This window comes from Bubalus bubalis, chromosome 10 (genome assembly GCF_019923935.1).
Source record: "Bubalus bubalis isolate 160015118507 breed Murrah chromosome 10, NDDB_SH_1, whole genome shotgun sequence".
Taxonomy (NCBI): domain Eukaryota; kingdom Metazoa; phylum Chordata; class Mammalia; order Artiodactyla; family Bovidae; genus Bubalus; species Bubalus bubalis.
In genome coordinates this window covers 62,740,996-62,758,388 of record NC_059166.1, presented here as the reverse complement: position 1 = coordinate 62,758,388, position 17,393 = coordinate 62,740,996, and the positions used below count along the sequence as shown (strand labels likewise).

The following is a 17,393-nucleotide window of genomic DNA, read 5'->3' as shown; positions in this document are numbered from 1 at the left end:
AGGGAAGGACAGGCAGCGGGAGTGGCCTGTTCACCGTCTCTGCCAGTGACCTATTTGGGGGAACCTGGGCTTCCCATTGTCACAGCTTTAGGTTCTGTGCGTCTACAGAGCCTAATTTCCAAAAGGAAGACTCAGAAATGGTCTACTCAACCTGAATCTATGGCAGCCACTTGGTGATTTGGGGGCTTCTTATGTAGAGAGAGCATCAGGCAAAGAAAGAAGCTGCCACGCTGGCCAGGGTAATTAACCCTGATCGTTAGGAGGAGGCTCTGTCGCTGCTACCACAGGCCAGGCGGGGCTATCTGTGCAACTCGGGGCAACTGGAGGTCACTCCCACGCCCAGGGTTAACTGCAACCCAGCAATCACAGCCAGCATGGCCATGGTAACCAGGGCTCAGACTCATCACAAATGAAGGGCTGGGTCACCCCATCAGAGGAGCAGCCAGCAGCAGTGCCGGCCAGCCGAGGGTGAGGGCTTGAGGAGGGTTACGTAGGTATCCGTTGCCTCCAGTCTAGTTGTAACAGTGAGGTCTATGAGTGGTCCAACTAGACCACCTCTTGTAAGTTTTCCCTATAAATTGTAGCCAGTCTCCATCGTGAAAACTCCATGATGAAGTGGAGTGACTGCGAATGTGGGATGTGAGTGAACAATGTCTGTTCACTCCAGCAGGTGCTCTCGGATCCCTTCTTGTGGTTTTTGTTTACCCCTGGCTCCAGTGTGCTTAGCTTCCCAGTCCCACTTTTGAAACCAACTGTCATAGGTTGGGTTCCCCAAAGCAGGCTCCATTCCAGGGTTTGTGTGCACATAATGTGAGGCCCCTGCGAGGGGGCGCAGGGTGCAGGACAGGGTCAGGGAGGAACACAGGCTGGAGCTCACGCAGGGCAACCGGGGCTGACCTGCCACGGGCGCTCCAGGTGTCTTCTCTGAGCAGCCAAGGCAGTGCCAGAGCGCCCGCGGGCCATCCTGCCACACTCACCACAGAGCTAGTTTTGGAACAAGGCCTGGGGTGCACAAGAGGTGGTAAAAAGGGACTGAGGGGAGTATGGATGTAAGCACTGGCATTTTCTGTTACCAGCTTTACTACATAAACGCTCTTTGAGGTGCCTTGCCACCAGTAAGAATGAATTTGGGTCAAAAAAAAAAAAAAAACAACTCCAGAACCAAGGGAACAAACAGTCAGCCTGTTCCAACAGGACCGGAAAACCACATGTGCCCAGCTTGCCTCTAAGGGCTGGGGGAGCAAGGGAGGGCAGATGCACAGTCCTGCTCTCCGGAAGGTCCCCTCTGGCTGCAGAGAGGAGAAGCCACCTGTGGACTTCGCAAGCCACAGCCCAGCAAGCCCCCAGGCAGCCTGTTATTACAGGGCAGAAGGGAAGTACATGCCCCAGGAGATTAGAGACTGGCGAGGTCGCCCTGAACCTGAGAGGTGAAAAAGCAAAGCAAAATAGACAGAGAACTGGCATTGACAAATTCAAGACACAAGTTGTTTCTTCAAATTACACTTCCTTAAGTTTTGCTTGGACTTGGAGTTATTTTCAAGCCAGGCAGGTTTCCAAGAGTCCAAAGCTGTTTTGAGAGCAAGCGCATTCATTGGTTCATTTCTTGTGCCTTTCTTTCAGTACATGTTAATAGAATGCCTGGTCTATAAACAAGCATGGGGTTGTGAAAAAGGAGACATCAGCCCTGCCCTTATGGAGTTTATGGTTTATAAGGGAGACAATCACTACATAAATAACTCATAGGTATGAAAGTACAGGTTGTGATGGGCATCTTGGAGAAAAAGTGTAGAATGTCATGAGAGAAAATAGCGGGGTGAACTAAATTAACTTCATTCGTCAGGAATGATCCCTCTGAGGAAGTAACCTATAGATTGAGGCCTGAGGATGAGTAGGAGCTAGACTATGGAGGGGAAGGAGGTTGGGCCTTGGTGGATTGGCCTCCTTGGGCAGAAAGAATAGTCTGGAGTTGGGGAAGATAGGGGTTGACCTGAGGATCACACAAACCAGAGCAAGCAAAGTAGAGCACCCCAGATCTCCCAGAGGATCCAACCAGAATCTCCAGCATGTTTCTGTATGTATTCAGTAGGTGTAGGGTTTCAGAAGTGGAAGGGGACCTGCAGTGGTGATAAGCATTAGCCTCGAAACCTGCTCTGGTTCAGAGATTTAAATCAGACCAAAACAATCAACCTTTAGATAAAAGACAAGGCAGAGCGGTCTCAGCTTCTAGCACCGCACAATTCCAGGGGGCCCTGTACACGCTGCAACCTTTGTGAAGACGGCCCCCAGGTATGAGCAATGTGCAGTCTGTGCGGCCATCAAGTGCGTTTAAAACCAGAGCTGTGTGTCTTCCCTGGTAGGCCAGTGGCTAAGATTCCATGCTCCCAGTGCAGGGGCCTGGGTTAGATCATTCGCTGGGGAACTAGATCCCACATGTCGCCACTAAGAGTTCATAGGCTGTGGCTAAAGATCCCACGTGCCACAACTAAGACCCGGCACAGCCAAGTAAATAAATAAGATAAATAGTTTTAAGTGAAAGTCGTTCGGTCGTGTCCGACTCTTTGCGACCCCATGGACTATACAGTCCATGGGATTCTCCAGGCCAGAATACTAGAATGGGCAGCCTTTCCCTTCTCCAAGGGATCTTCCCAACCCAGGGATCAAACCCAGGTCTCCTGCATTACAGGTGGATTGTTTACCAGCTGAGCTATCAGGGAAGAAATATTTTTTAAAAACAGATTAAAAAATAAAACCAGAGCAAGTGAGAAAGAAGCTCTCTGGAGAAGTCAGTAAAATAGTTTTATCATTGGGGAAAAAGAAGAAAACCTCATCATTGAAGCGATGAGGTTTTATTTTGTGGAGAAGTTGGAGGCCACTGAGGCAGAACAACAAAATGGAAATGTAATATGTGTTGAGAAGAAGTTTTTCTCCTACAACAAAAAGGATTGGTGGAGCTTTCTGCCAGACAGATAAGATTGAGGAACACAGACAAGGTCCTACCTTCACAGAGCATACAGTCTAGCAGAGAAGGAAAGACACTAGTATAAATAATATAAAAACACATGTGTCCTTGTACATTGAGAAGGAGCACGCAGGAGAGGCCGTGGGCTGGGGTGGTTGGGGGTATGTGCCAGGTCCTGCGTCTGGAGTGTGTCAGGACACCTTCCTTGAGGAAGCAACGTTTCAGTTGTGATCAAAGCGATGACTGAAGGTTAATCAGGCCAAGGAGGTGGAGAGTCAGAGATTCCTAAACCTTTTTGACCACAGAATGCTTCTATCCCAAGGCATCTTAGTGCACTAGACAAACCCCTCTGGCAGTGGACTAAGGTAACCAGGGCACGATGCTATTTTCCCTTTGAGGACAAAACCAATGGTACAGTGCCTCACACTTGACTTGGTGCTTTTGTGTCACTTTAGTTTTACATTTATTTTTAATTGGAGTATAATTGCTTTACAATGCTATGTTCGTTTCTGCTATTACAACAATGTGGATCAGCTACAGCTTCCCACTAGCAATCTATTTATACATCATTCATCCCATCCTCTCCTTTCCCATCCTCCCCTTTCCACACTGTGTCCACAAGTCCATTTTCTCATGTCTGCATCTCTATTCTTGCCCTACAAATACATCAATCAGTACCATTTTTTGAGATTACATAATATGCAGTAATATACGGTTTGTTTTTCTACCTTACTCAATTCTGTGTGACAGACTCTAGATTCATCCATATCACTACAAATGAGCCGATTTCATTCCTTTTCATGGCTGAGTAATATTTCACCGTATATATGTACTGTTCGGCTCCCCAGATAACCCTGCGAGGGTGGTTGTGGTATCCCCACCTACAGACAAAGCTCAGACATGTCGAGTGGCATACCCAGTGCCCACTGTCTCACAGCCAGTGAGATGCAGGCCTGGAACTAAAGCTGGGGACAACCAGGTCACCAGATCCCAGACTGCTCCCACAGGGGAACACAGTGTTGTTAACTGAATAGTTGTAAGGCCGATGCTTGGATCCTCAGAGCCTTCATCTGCTAGCTGAAAAGCCTATGCTTCTGAACCAGACCTGCTTCCTCTTAATAACCTAAAAATGGCTACACTGAATCAGACCCAAGGCCTACTTGGCTGTCCTCAGGGAGGTCAACTTCAAAGGCCAGAGCCCTACCCCAAGCATCCTGCTTCTCTTTAATAGCCTGCTATTATGTAAACACCTCGCAGATCAAGAAACATAAAGCTACCTGTGCCTCTTACCGACACAACACCTCCTCTCCTTCCTAGAGGTAACCAGTGTTCTGAACTATTCAGACCTAATAATTCTATTGTTACTGTAACAAATTATCATGAACTTAGTGGCTTTAAAACAACATATATTTATTCTCTTATAGCTCTGGAGAGTAGAAATCCAAAATCAGTCTCACTGGGTTAAAAATCAAGGTGTCTGGGGCTTCCCTGGCTCAGAATCTGCCTGCCAATGCAGGAGACACAGATTCGGTTTCTGACATGGAAAGATCCCAAATGTCTCAGAACAAATAAGCCCATGCACCACAACTATAGAGGTTGTGCTCTAGAGGCTGGGAGCTGCAACTATTGAAGCCCAAGTGCTCTAGAGCCTGTGCTCTGCAACAAGAGGAGCCACTGCATCAGAAGCCTGCACACTGCAGCTAGAGAGTAACCCCCGTTCACCACACGCAACAAGAGAAAAGCCCAGTCAGCAAAAAAGACTCAGCACAGCCAAAAGTAAATTAATTTTTAAAAAAATCAAGGTGTCTGCAGGGCTGGTTCTTTCCGGAGGCTTCTAGGGGAGAAACTCTTTCCTTCTCTTTTCCAGCTTCTAGGGGCCAGCTGTACTTCCTGACTTATGACCTCTTTCCAACATTTTCAAATTCAACATCGCAGCTCTGACTCTCCTGCTCCCTCTTATTAGGACCCTTATAACTGGACTGAGCTCACCTGGATAATCAAGGATAATCTCCCCATTGCAGAATCCATAATTAAATCGCATCTACAAAATCACTTTTTACCATATTAGGTCATATATCCTCAGGTTTAGGGGACTAGGATGTAGGTGTCTTTGGTGGGGCGGGGGGTGGCGGTGCTATTTGGCCTACCACAGACCATAATGCTCTAGATTCACTTTGCTTGTTTTTAAACTTCATGTAAATAGAATCACACACTCCTTTAATGATATCTTTTGATTTTAGAAAGCTTTAAATTTTAGAATAATCTAACTTATCAATCTTTTGCATTAAGGTTAGCACCTTTGTGTCTTTAAAGAAATAGTTGCTCACCTCAAACAATAAAGATGTCTGTGTTTCTTCTTGTCGCTATAAATTTTTACCTACACATTTAAACCTACAGTCCACCTAGAATTAGTTTTAGTGGACAGTGTGAGGTACTGATGAAGGTTCATTTTTTCCTGATATGTATACCCAAATGACTCAGTATGATTTGGAAAAGATTGCCTTTGCCTCACTGACTGCCACTTTTGTCTTAATCTAAGCATCTGATTCGCACCATATAACACTGCCTTAATTACTGTAGTCTTTAAAATAAATCCAGACAATCTTTGGTGCAAATTCTCCAATTCTGTACTTCTTTAAGATTACTTTGGCATTCTTGACCTTTTGCATTGTCATAAATTTTAGAATATGTTTACCAATCTCTTTGAATTTGACTGAGACAATGAAACTGTTGATTATTTGAGAGAGCATCTATACAATATTGAGCCCTCTAACCCCTGAATATTTACTTGGGTTTTCTTTCACTTAACTCAATGACATGTTATTCTTTTGCACAAAGGTGTTTCACTTCTTCCATTGGATTTCTTCCTCTAGAGAGGCACTGCTTTCAATGCTCTTATTACAATGCTGTAACATTATTCAAAAATTTCATTTTCTGATTATTTCTGGTATATAGAAATACAATTGATTTTTTACATTGATCTTACCTCCAGCTAGCTTACTAAATTCTTTTACTAATTTATATAGTCTAATATACTCTTTTGGATCTCCTCCCTATAGTTACATCTATATAAATAATACATATATACACATATTCATATATAATTTCTGTATATTATCCATGATGCTGATGAATAATGGCAGTTTTGCTTCTTCCTTTTTCATCCTCATACATTATTTCTTTTTCTTTCCTTACCACATGAGCTATGAACTTCTAGTCCAATGCTGAATAGATGTGATAACTGACATCTTTGTCTCATTTCCAAATTAGGGGGATCATGCTGTTTGCTATAGGATTATCTATGTTGCTGCTGCTGCTAAGTCGCTTCAGTCGTGTCCAACTCTGTGCAACCCCATAGACGGCAGCCCACCAGGGTCCACGGCCCCTGGGATTCTCCAGGCAAGAACACTGGAGTGGGTTGCCATTTCCTTCTCCAATGCATGAAAGTGAAAAGTGAAAGTGAAGTCGCTCAGTCGTGTCCGACTCTTCGTGACCCCATGGACTGCAGCCTACCAGGCTCCTCTGTCCATGGGATTTTCCAGGCAAGAGTACTGGAGTGGGGTGCCATTGCCTTCTCCCAGGGTTATCAATAGGTACCCTTTAAAAGATTATGAGAGTTCCTTATATTTCTAGTTTGCTAAATTAAAAAAAAATGAATATTGAATTGTATTTAAATGCTTTTTCTATAACTATTAAGATGATTATAAGATACCCCCTTTATTCTGTTCATGCAGTAAATTACATTAATTGAATTATCTTAGCTTTTTATTTTGACATAATTTTAGATTTATAAGAGTTGCAAAAATAGAGTTCTCATGCACTCTGTATGTAGGTGCCCCTAATGCTTGTTTTATGTAACAATAGGACAAGTATCAAAACTCAAGTAATTAGCAATGCTACAATACTTTTAACTATCACTTAAGTTCAGTCGCTCAGTCGTGTCCAATTCTTTGCAACCCCATGGACTGCAGCACGCCAGGCCTTCCTGTCTATCACCAACTTCCAGAGTTTACTCAAATTCCTGTCCATTGAGTTGGTGATCTCATCCAACCATCTCACCCTCTGTCATCCCCTGCTCCTCCCACCTTCAATCCTTCCCAGCATCAGGATCCTTTCAAATGACTCAGCTCTTCACATCAGGTGGCCAAAGTACTGGAGTTTCAGCTTCACCATCAGTCTTTCCATGCAATGTTCAGGACTGATTTCCTTTAGGATGGACTGGTTGGATCTCCTTGCAGTCCAAGGGACTCTCAAGAGTCTTCTCCAACACCACAGTTCAAAACCATCAATTCTTTGGCACTCAGCTTTCTTTATAGTCCAACTCTCACATACATGCATGACCACTGGAAAAACCATAGCCTTGACTAGATGGACCTTTGTTGGAAAAGTAATGTGTCTGCTTTTTAATATGCTGTCTAGGTTGGTCATAACGTTCCTTCCAAGGAGTAAGTGTCTTTTAATTTCATGGCTGCAGATTTAATTTCATCTGCAGTGATTTTGGAGCCCCCAAAAAAAGTCTGCCACTGTTTCCACTGTTTCCCCATCTATCTGCCATGAAGTGATGGGACTGGATGCCATGATCTTAGTTTTCTGAATGTTGAGCTTTAAGCCAACTTTCTCTCTCCTCTTTCACTTTCATCAAGAGGCTCTTTAGTTCTTCTTCACTTTCTGCCATAAGGGTGGTATCATCTGCATATCTCAGGTTATTGATATTTCTCCAGGAAATCTTGATTCCAGCTTGTGTTTCATCCAGCCCAGCATTTCTAATGATGTATTCTACATATAAGTTAAATAAGCAGGGTGACAATATACAGCCTTGATGTACTCCTTTTCCTATTTGGAACCAGTCTGTTGTTCCATGTCCAGTTCTAACTGTTGCTTCCTGACCAGCACACAGATTTCTCAGGAGGCAGGTCAGCTGGTTTGGTATTCCCATTTCTTGAAGAATTTTCCACAGTTTGTTGTGATCCACACAAAGGGTTTGGCATAGTCAATAAAGCAGAAATAGATATTTTCTGGCACTCTCTTGCTTTTTTGATGATCCAGCAGATGTTGGCAATTTGATCTCTGGTTCCTCTGCCTTTTCTAAATCCAGCTTGAACATCTGGAAGTTCACGGATCATGTATTGTTGAAGCCTGGCTTGGAGAATCGGGAGCATTACTTTACTAGCGTGTGAGATGAGTGCAATTGTGCGGTAGTTTGAGCATTCTTTGGCATTGCCTTTCTTTGGGATTGGAATGAAAACTGATCTTTTCCAGTCCTGTGGCCACTGCTAAATTTTCCAAATTTGCTGGCATATTGAGTGCAGCATTTTCACAGCATCATCTTTTAGGATTTGAAATAGCTCAACTGGAATCTCATCATCTCCACTAGCTTTGTTTGTAGTGATGCTTCCTAAGGCCTACTTGACTTCACATTCCAGGATGTCTGGCTCCAGGTGAGTGATCACACCATCGTGATTATCTGGGTCATGAAGATCTTTTTTTTATCATTATTCTGTGTATTCTTGCCACCTCTTAATATCTTCTGCTTCTGTAAGGTCCATACCATTTCTGTCCTTTTTTGAGCCCATCTTTGCATGAAATATCCCCCCTGATATCCCTAATTTTCTTGAAGGGATCTCTAGTCTTTCCTGTTCTACTGTTTTCCTCTATTTCTTTGCATTGATCACTGAGGAAGGCTTTCTGATCTCTCCTTGCTATTCCTTGGAACTCTGCATTCAAATGGATATATCTTTCCTTTTCTCCTTTGCTTTTCACTTCTCTTCTTTTCACAGCTATTTGTAAGGCCTCCTCAGACAGCCATTTTGCTTTTTGCATTTTTTTTTTCTTGTGGATGGTCCTGATCCCTGTCTCCTGTACAATGTCACAAACCTCCGTCCATAGTTCATCAGGCACTCTGTCTATCAGATCTAGTCCCTTAAATCTATTTCTCACTTCCACTGTATAATCATAAGGGATTTGATTTAGGTCATACCTGAATGGTCTAGTCATTTTTCCTACTTTCTTCAATTTAAGGCTGAATTTGGCAATAAGGAGTTCATGATCTGAGCCACAGTCAGTTCCCGGTCTTGTTTTTGCTGACTGTATAGAGCTTCCCCATCTTCAGCTGCAAAGAATATAATCAATATGATTTTGGTGTTGACCATCTGGTGATGCCCATGTGTAGATTCTTCTCTTGTGTTGTTAGACGAGGGTGTTTGCTATGATCAGTGTGTTCTCTTGGCAAAACTCTATTAGCCTTTGCCCTGCTTCATTCTGTACTCCAAGGCCAAATTTGCCTGTTACTCCAGGTATCTCTTGACTTCCTACTTTTGCATTCCAGTCCCCTATAATGAAAAGGACATCTTTTTGGGGTACTAGTTCTAAAAGGTCTTGTAGCTCTTTATAGAACCGTCCAACTTCAGCTTCTTCAGCATTACTGGTCAGGGCATAGACTTAGATTACCATGATATTGAATGGTTTGCCTTGGAAATGAACAGAGATCAATCTGTCGTTTTTGAGATTGCATCTGAGTACTGCATTTTGGACTCTCTTGTTGACCATGATGGCTACTCCATTTCCTCTACGGGATTCCTACCCACAGTATGAATTAAATTCACCCATTCCAGTCCATTTTAGTTTGCCGATTCCTAAAATGTCAACATTCACTCTTGCCATCTCCTGTTTGACCACTTCCAATTTACCTTGATTCACGGACCTAACATTCCTGGTTCCTATGCAATATTGCTCTTTACAGCATCGGACCTTGCTTCCACCACCAGTCACATCCACAACTGGGTATTGTTTTTGCTTTGGTTCTGTCTCTTCATTCTTTCTGGAGTTATTTCTCCACTGATCTCCAGTAGCATATTGGGCACCTACTGACCTGGGGAGTTCATCTTTCAGTGTCCTATCTTTTTGCCTTTTCATACTGTTCGTGGGGTTCTCAAGGCAAGAATACTGAAGTGGTTTGCCATTCCCTTCTCCAGTGGACCACATTTTGTCAGAACTCTCCACCATGACCCATCAGTCTTGGGTGGCCCTACACGGCATGCCTCATAGTTTCACTGAGTTAGACAAGGCTGTGACCATGTTGATTAGATTGGTTAGTTTCTGTGATTGTGATTTTCAGTCTGTCTGCCCTCTGATGGAGAGGATAAGAGGCTTTTGGAAGCTTCCTGATGGGAGAGACTGACTGAGGGGGAAACTGGGTCTTGTTCTGATGGGCGGGGCCATGCTCAGTAAAACTTTAACCCAATTTTCTGTTGATGGGTGGAGCTATGTTGCCTCCCTGCTATTTACCTGGGGCCAAAGTATGGTGGAGGTAATGAAGATAATAGGGACCTCCTTGAAAAGATCCCATGCATGTACTGCTGCACTCAGCAGCAAGTGGTGGCTGCACAGCACTGGAGCAGCGAGTGGTGGAGAGGAAATACCCCCACGTCCAAGGTCAGAGAAACCCCAGTAAGACAGTAGGCACTGGAGCAGCTGTGAGGAGATACCCACATCCAAGGGCAAAGGAGAAGCCCCAGCGAGATGGTAGAAGGGGCAAATTCACATTTAGAATCAAACCCTATTCCCACCAGAGATGCTCAGAGGGCTCAAACAAACCTTATACACACCAGGACTCAGGAACCCCACAGAGACTGAGACAGAACTGTGTTTGAGCATCTCCTGTGGAGGTATGGGTCAGCCGTGGACTGCTGCAGGGACAGGGGCTCTAGGTGCAGCAGACTCGGGTATGGCATAAGCCCTCTTGGAGGAGGTTGCCATTAGTCTCACCATAGAGCTGCCAGAATTTACATTAGAGCTGGCAGAACTTACACAGGACTGGGAAATAGACTCGTGGAGGGCACAACAGAACCTTGTGCACCAGGAGAAAGGAGCAGTGACCCCACAAGAGACTGACCCAGACTTGCCTGTGCGGGTCCAGGAGTCTCAGTGGAAGCATGGGTCAGAGGTGGCCTGCTGAAGGGTTAGGGGCACTTTTAACTATACTATATACTTTGTTCAGATTTTATTAGTTTTTCAAATGTTTTTCTCTTCCAGGAGCCCATATTAATTACATTTGGTGGTTAAATCTCCTATCTTACCTTTGACAGTCTCTTACTTTGAGTTTTTGGGAAATATTCTATACAGATGATCTGCTCTTCCCAATGCATCACATTAGGGGATACATGGGGATACATGATATCTGTTATTATTGACAATGTTAACTTTGATCACTTGGTTAAAATGGTGTCTGGCAACACAATTATATTTCGAACGTTAAACTTTCCTTATGTTCTTGGAATAAACTCAAAATTGGTTATAATAAATTTTCACATATTTTAGGCTAATATTTTGAATAGGATACTTGCATTATGTTTGTAAGAGAGTTTCATCTGTAATTTTCCTATCCTTTCCTGTAATATGTTTGTCAGGATTTAGTATCAAGGTTAAGCTGGCTTCATAAAAAAGTTACTAAGTATTTCCTTTCTAGTCTCTGGGAGAGTCTACGGTTTATGTAAGATTGCGGTTATATTTCTCCCCAAAATACTTGAAGTATTCATTGATGAAGTCATCTGGGCATGGACTTTTCCCTGAGGGCAGGTTTTAAGTTATAGATTCAATATATATAGGACTTTTCTATTTCTGCTTTATTGACTATGCCAAAGTCTTTGACTGTGTGGATCACAACAAACTGTAGAAAATTCTTCAAGAGATGGGAATACCCGACTGCCTGACCTGCCTCTTGAGAAATCTGTGTGCAGGTCAGGAAGCAGCAGTTAGAACTGAACGTGGAATGACAGACTGGTTCCAAACAGGAAAAGGAGCACATCAAGGCTGTATATTGTTACCCTGCGTATTCAACTTATATGCAGAGTACATCATGAGAAACACTGGGCTGGATGAAACACAAGCTGGAATCAAGATTGCCAGGAGAAATATCCATAACCTGAGATATGCAGATGACATCACCCTTATGGCAGAAAGTGAATAAGAGCTAAAAGTTGGCTTAAAGCTCAACATTCAGAAAATTAAGATCATGGCATCTGGTCCCATCACTTCATGGCAAATAGATGGGGAAACAGTGGCAGACTTATTTTTCTGGGCTCCAAAATCATTGCAGACGGTGACTGCAGCCATGAAATAAAAAGACACTTACTCCCTAGAAGGAAAGTTATGACCAAACTAGACAGCATATTACCTCAGATATGCAGATGACACCACCCTTATGGCAGAAAGTGAAGAGGAACTCAAAAGCCTCTTGATGAAAGTGAAAGTGGAGAGTAAAAAAGTTGGCTTAAAGCTCAACATTCAGAAAACGAAGATCATGGCATCCGGTCCCATCACTTGATGGGAAATAGATGGGGAAACAGTGGAAACAGTGTCAGACTTTATTTTCCTGGGCTCCAAAATCACTACAGATGGTGACTGCAGCCATGAAATTAAAAGGCGCTTACTTCTTGGAAGGAAGGTTATGACCAACCTAGATAGCATATTCAAAAGCAGAGACATTACTTTGCCAACAAAGGATCATCTAGTCAAGGCTATGGTTTTTCCTGTGGTCATGTATGGATGCGAGAGTTGGACTGTGAAGAAGGCTGAGCGCTGAAGAACTGATGCTTTTGAAGTGTGGTGTTGGAGAAGACTCTTGAGAGTCCCTTGGACTGCAAGGAGATCCAACCAGTCCACTCTGAAGGAGATCAGCCCTGGGATTTCTTTGGAAGGAATGATGCTAAAGCTGAAACTCCAGTACTTTGGCCACCTCATGTGAAGAGTTGACTCATTGGAAAAGTCTCTGATGCTGGGAGGGATTGGGGGCAGGAGGAGAAGGGGACGACAGAGGATGAGATGGCTGGATGGCATCACTGACTCAATGGACATGAGTCTGAGTGAACTCCGGGAGTTGGTGATGGACAGGGAGGCCTGGCGTGCTGTGATTCATGGGGTCCCAAAGAGTTGGATACGACTGAGTGACTGATCTGATCTGATCTGATCTGAGACAGCATATTAAAATGCAGAGACATTACTTTGCCAACAAAGGTCCATCTAGTCAAGGCTATGGTTTTTCCAGTGGTCATGTATGGATGTGAGAATTAGACTATAAAGGAAGCTGAGCACCAAAGAATTGATGCTTTTGAACTGTGGTGTTGGAGAAGACTCTTGAGAGTCCCTTGGACAGCAAGGAGACCCAACCAGTCCATCCTAAAGGAAATCAGTCCTGAATATTCATTGGAAGGACTGATGGTGAAGCTGAAACCAAGACTTTGGCCACCTGATGCGAAGAGCTGACTTATTTGAAAAGACCCTGATGCTGGGAAAGATTGAAGGCAGGAGGAGCAGGGGATGACAGACGGTGAGATAGTTGGATGACATCACCAACTCAATAGACATGAGTGTGAGTAAACTCCAGGAGTTGGTGATGGACAGGGAGGCCTGGCGTGCTGCAGTCCATGGGGTTGCAAAGAGTTGGACACGACTGAGCGACTGAACTGAACTGAACTGAACTCAGATTTCTGTTTTTCGTTGTTTCAGCTTTAGTGCAGTATCTTTCAAGGAATTTATCCATTTTATATTTTCTAATTTATTGGCAGAAACATTTATCATGTCTTGAGATTCTCTTTTATACATATGTATGATCTGTACTGAGTGTTGCTTTTAATCCCTCATACTAGCATATTGTTTATTCTCTTTTTTCTTAATTATTCTTGCCAGAGGTTTATCAATATCACTGATCTTTTTGTAGAACCAGCTTTTGGTTTTGTTGGTTCTCTCACTGTATATTTGTTTACTACTTCATTAATATTTTGCCTTTATCTTTATTATGTTCTTTTACATTCTTGGGTTCAGTTTGCTCAGTTTTTCCTCCCTAATTTTTTGAGATAGATTCCTATGTAACTGATTTTCAGCCTTTCTTCTTTCTTTAATGTATGCTTTTCATATTAGAAATTGCTACCCCAACCCCCAAGCACAGCTTCAATGGAATCCCTTATGGTTTGATTATATACATGCTTTGATTACATATAATACATATTATACTATCAGATCAGATCAGATCAGTCGCTCAGTCATGTCCAACTCTTTGCGGCCCCATGAATCGCAGAACGCCAGGCCTCGCTGTCCATCACCAACTCCCAGAGTTCACTCAGACTCACGTCCATCGAGTCAGTGATGCCATCCAGCCATCTCATCCTCTGTCGTCCCCTTCTCCTCTTGCCCCCAATCCCTCCCAGCATCAGAGACTTTTCCAATGAGTCAACTCTTTGCATGAGGTGGCCAAAGTACTGGAGTTTCAGCTTTAGCATCATTCCTTCCAAAGAAATCCCAGGGCTGATCTCCTTCAGAGTGGACTGGTTGGATCTCCTTGCAGTCCAAGGGACTCTCACACTTCAAAAGCAACACCACACTTCAAAAGCATCAATTCTTCAGTGCTCAGCCTTCTTCACAGTCCAACTCTCACATCCATACATGACCACAGGAAAGACCATAGCCCTGACTAGACGGACCTTTGTTGGCAAAGTAATGTCTCTGCTTTTGAATATGCTATCTAGGTTGGTCATAACCTTCCTTCCAAGAAGTAAGCGCCTTTTAATTTCATGGCTGCAGTCACCATCTGTAGTGATTTTGGAGCCCAGGAAAATAAAGTCTGACACTGTTTCCACTGTTTCCCCATCTATTTCCCATCAAGTGATGGGACCAGATGCCATGATCTTCGTTTTCTGAATGTTGAGCTTTAAGCCAACTTTTTTACTCTCCACTTTCACTTTCATCAAGAGGCTTTTGAGTTCCTCTTCACTTTCTGCCATAAGGGTGGTGTCATCTGCATATCTGAGGTTATTGATATTTCTCCCGGCAATCTTGATTCCGGCTTGTGTTTCTTCCAGTCCAGTGTTTCTCATGATGTACTCTGCATATAAGTTAAATAAACAGGGTGACTTGGCTAAAATACTTTCTCTTTTTTATCCAAAGATTATTTAGAAGTGTATCACTTAATGGTGCTGTGAAAACTGGACAGCTATATGTAAAAGAATGAAATTAGAACGTTCTCTAACACTATATGCAAAAATAAACTCAAAATGGATTAAACACCTAAATGTAAGACTGGATACTATAAAACTCCTCGAGTAAAACAGACAGGACACTCTGTCATAAATCAGAGCAATATTTTTTTGGATCCATCTCCTAGAGTAATGGAAACAAATACAAACAAATGGTTCCTAATTAAACTTAAAAGCTTTTATACAGCAAAGGAGACCATAAGCAAAACAAAAAGACAACCTATGCAATGGAATAAAATATTTGCAAACAATGCAACTGACAAAGGATTAATTTCCAAAATATATTGTTCAGTTGCTAAGTTGTGTCTCACTCTTTGTGACCCCATGGACTGTAGCACGCCAGGCTTCCCTGTCCTTCACCATCTCCTGGAGTTTGCTCAGATTCATGTCCATTGAGTCAGTGATGCCACCCAACCATCTCACTCTCTGATGCCCCTTTTTCCTCTTGCCTTCAATCCTTCCCAGAATCAGGGTCTTTTCCAATGAGTATGCTTTTGCATCAGGTGGTCAAAGCACTGGAGGCCAAAATATATAAACAGCTCAAAAAGCTCAATATCAAAAAAACAAATAATGCAATCAAAAAATGTGTGTATTAGTCACTCAGTTGTGTCTGACTCTTTGATCCCATGGACAGTAACACACCAGACTCCTCTGTCCATGGAGTTCTCCAGGCAAGAATACTGGAGTGGGTTGCCATTCCCTTCTCCAGGGGATCTTCCCCACCCAGTGATCGAACCCAGGTCTTCTGCATTGCAGGCAGATTCTTTATCATCTGAGCCATCAGGGAAGATCTAAATAAACAAAAAAATGGGCAGATTTATATGGACATTTCTCCAAAGAAAACATACAAATGGTCAACAGGCATATGAAAAGATGATCAACATCACTAATTTCAGTCAGAGAAATGCAAACCAAAACCCCCATGAGATATCATCTCACAACAGTCAGAATGGCCATTACAGTGAGTCCTCTACATACAAAACTTCAAGTTGTGAACTTTCAAAGATGAGAACATGTGTTTACATGCCCAATCACATAAGTTAGTCCACATGTCTGGCATACATTGTCACATGCCTACATCCTCTACAAGTGGTCGTGCTTTTGTGTACTTTGCTGTACAGTACTGTATATAATACAGTATCTTTATTTCAATATCAGGATGTCTGGAAGCAAGAATAAGAGCAGCAGTGATGTAGACGGTGCTGCTAAGAAGTGCCAGCTGTTATACTGTACTACTGTACTTTTCAAGGTTCTGTACTGTAAGATTGAAATGTTTTCTTAATTTTTTTGTGTTTGATTTTTATGTAGTATTTGTGTAAAAAGTATTATAAACCTATTACAGTATAGCACTATATAGCCAGCTGTGCTATGTGGGTACCTAGGTTAACTTAACTAACAAATTGGACTAATGAATGCACTCTGGGAATGGAACGCTTTCATATATAGGGGACTTACCATATTAAAATGTCTACAAATATTATAATGAGTGCTGAAGACGATGGGGAGAAAGGGAACCCTCTTACGTTGTTGGTGGGAATGTAAATTGGTGAGATCATTATAGAAAACTGTTTTGGAGGTTTCTTAAAACAATAAAAATAGAGTTACCATATGACCCAGCAATTCCACTTCTGGGCATATACCCAAAAAAACCCCTCTAATTCAAAAATATACATGCACCCCAATGTTCATTACAGCACTATATGCAACAGCGAAGACATGGAAAGTGAAAGTGAAAGTCACTCAGTCATGTCCCACTCTTAGGCACCCCATGGACTATACAGTCCATGGAACTCTCCAGGCCAGACTACTGGAGTGGGTAGCTGTTCCCTTCTCCAGGGGATCTTCCTAACCCAGGGATCAAACCCAGGTCTCCCACAATGCTGGCAGATTCTTTACCAGTTGAGCCACCAGGGAAACCCAAGAATACTGGAGTGGGTAGCTATCCCTTCTCCAGTGGATCTGCCCGACTCAGGAATTGAACCGGGTCTCCTGCACTGCAGGCATATTCTTTACCAGCTGAGCTACCAGGAAAGCCCCTAAGACATGGAAGCAATCTAAATATCCATTGACAGATGAAGAGGTAAATATGATGTGGGGTGTGTGTGTCTGTGTACATACACACAATGGAATATTCCTTTTTGCATCTTCTTGATTCCTTCTGGGGTTCTTTTCTTTCTACTTGAAAAACTGTTTAGTTTTTTTTCTTTGGTGTCTGTTCAGTGAAGTTGCTCAGCCATGTCCGACTCTTTGCGATACCATGAACTGTAGCCTACCTGGCTCCTCCATCCATGGAATTTTCCAAGCAAGAGTACTGCCATTTCCTTCTCCAGGGGATCTTCCTGACCCGGGGATTGAACCCAGGTCTCCCGCATTTCAGGCAGACGCTTTACCGTCTGAGCTACCAGGGA

At 43.1% G+C, this 17,393-nt stretch overlaps 1 non-coding gene across 1 annotated transcript; it reads right to left on the bottom strand.

Moving 5' to 3' along the window:
* Positions 1-17,320: 17,320 nt before the first annotated feature.
* TRNAF-GAA lies at positions 17,321-17,393 on the bottom strand. Its single transcript has one exon. It is a non-coding gene; the product is annotated as a tRNA-Phe (tRNA).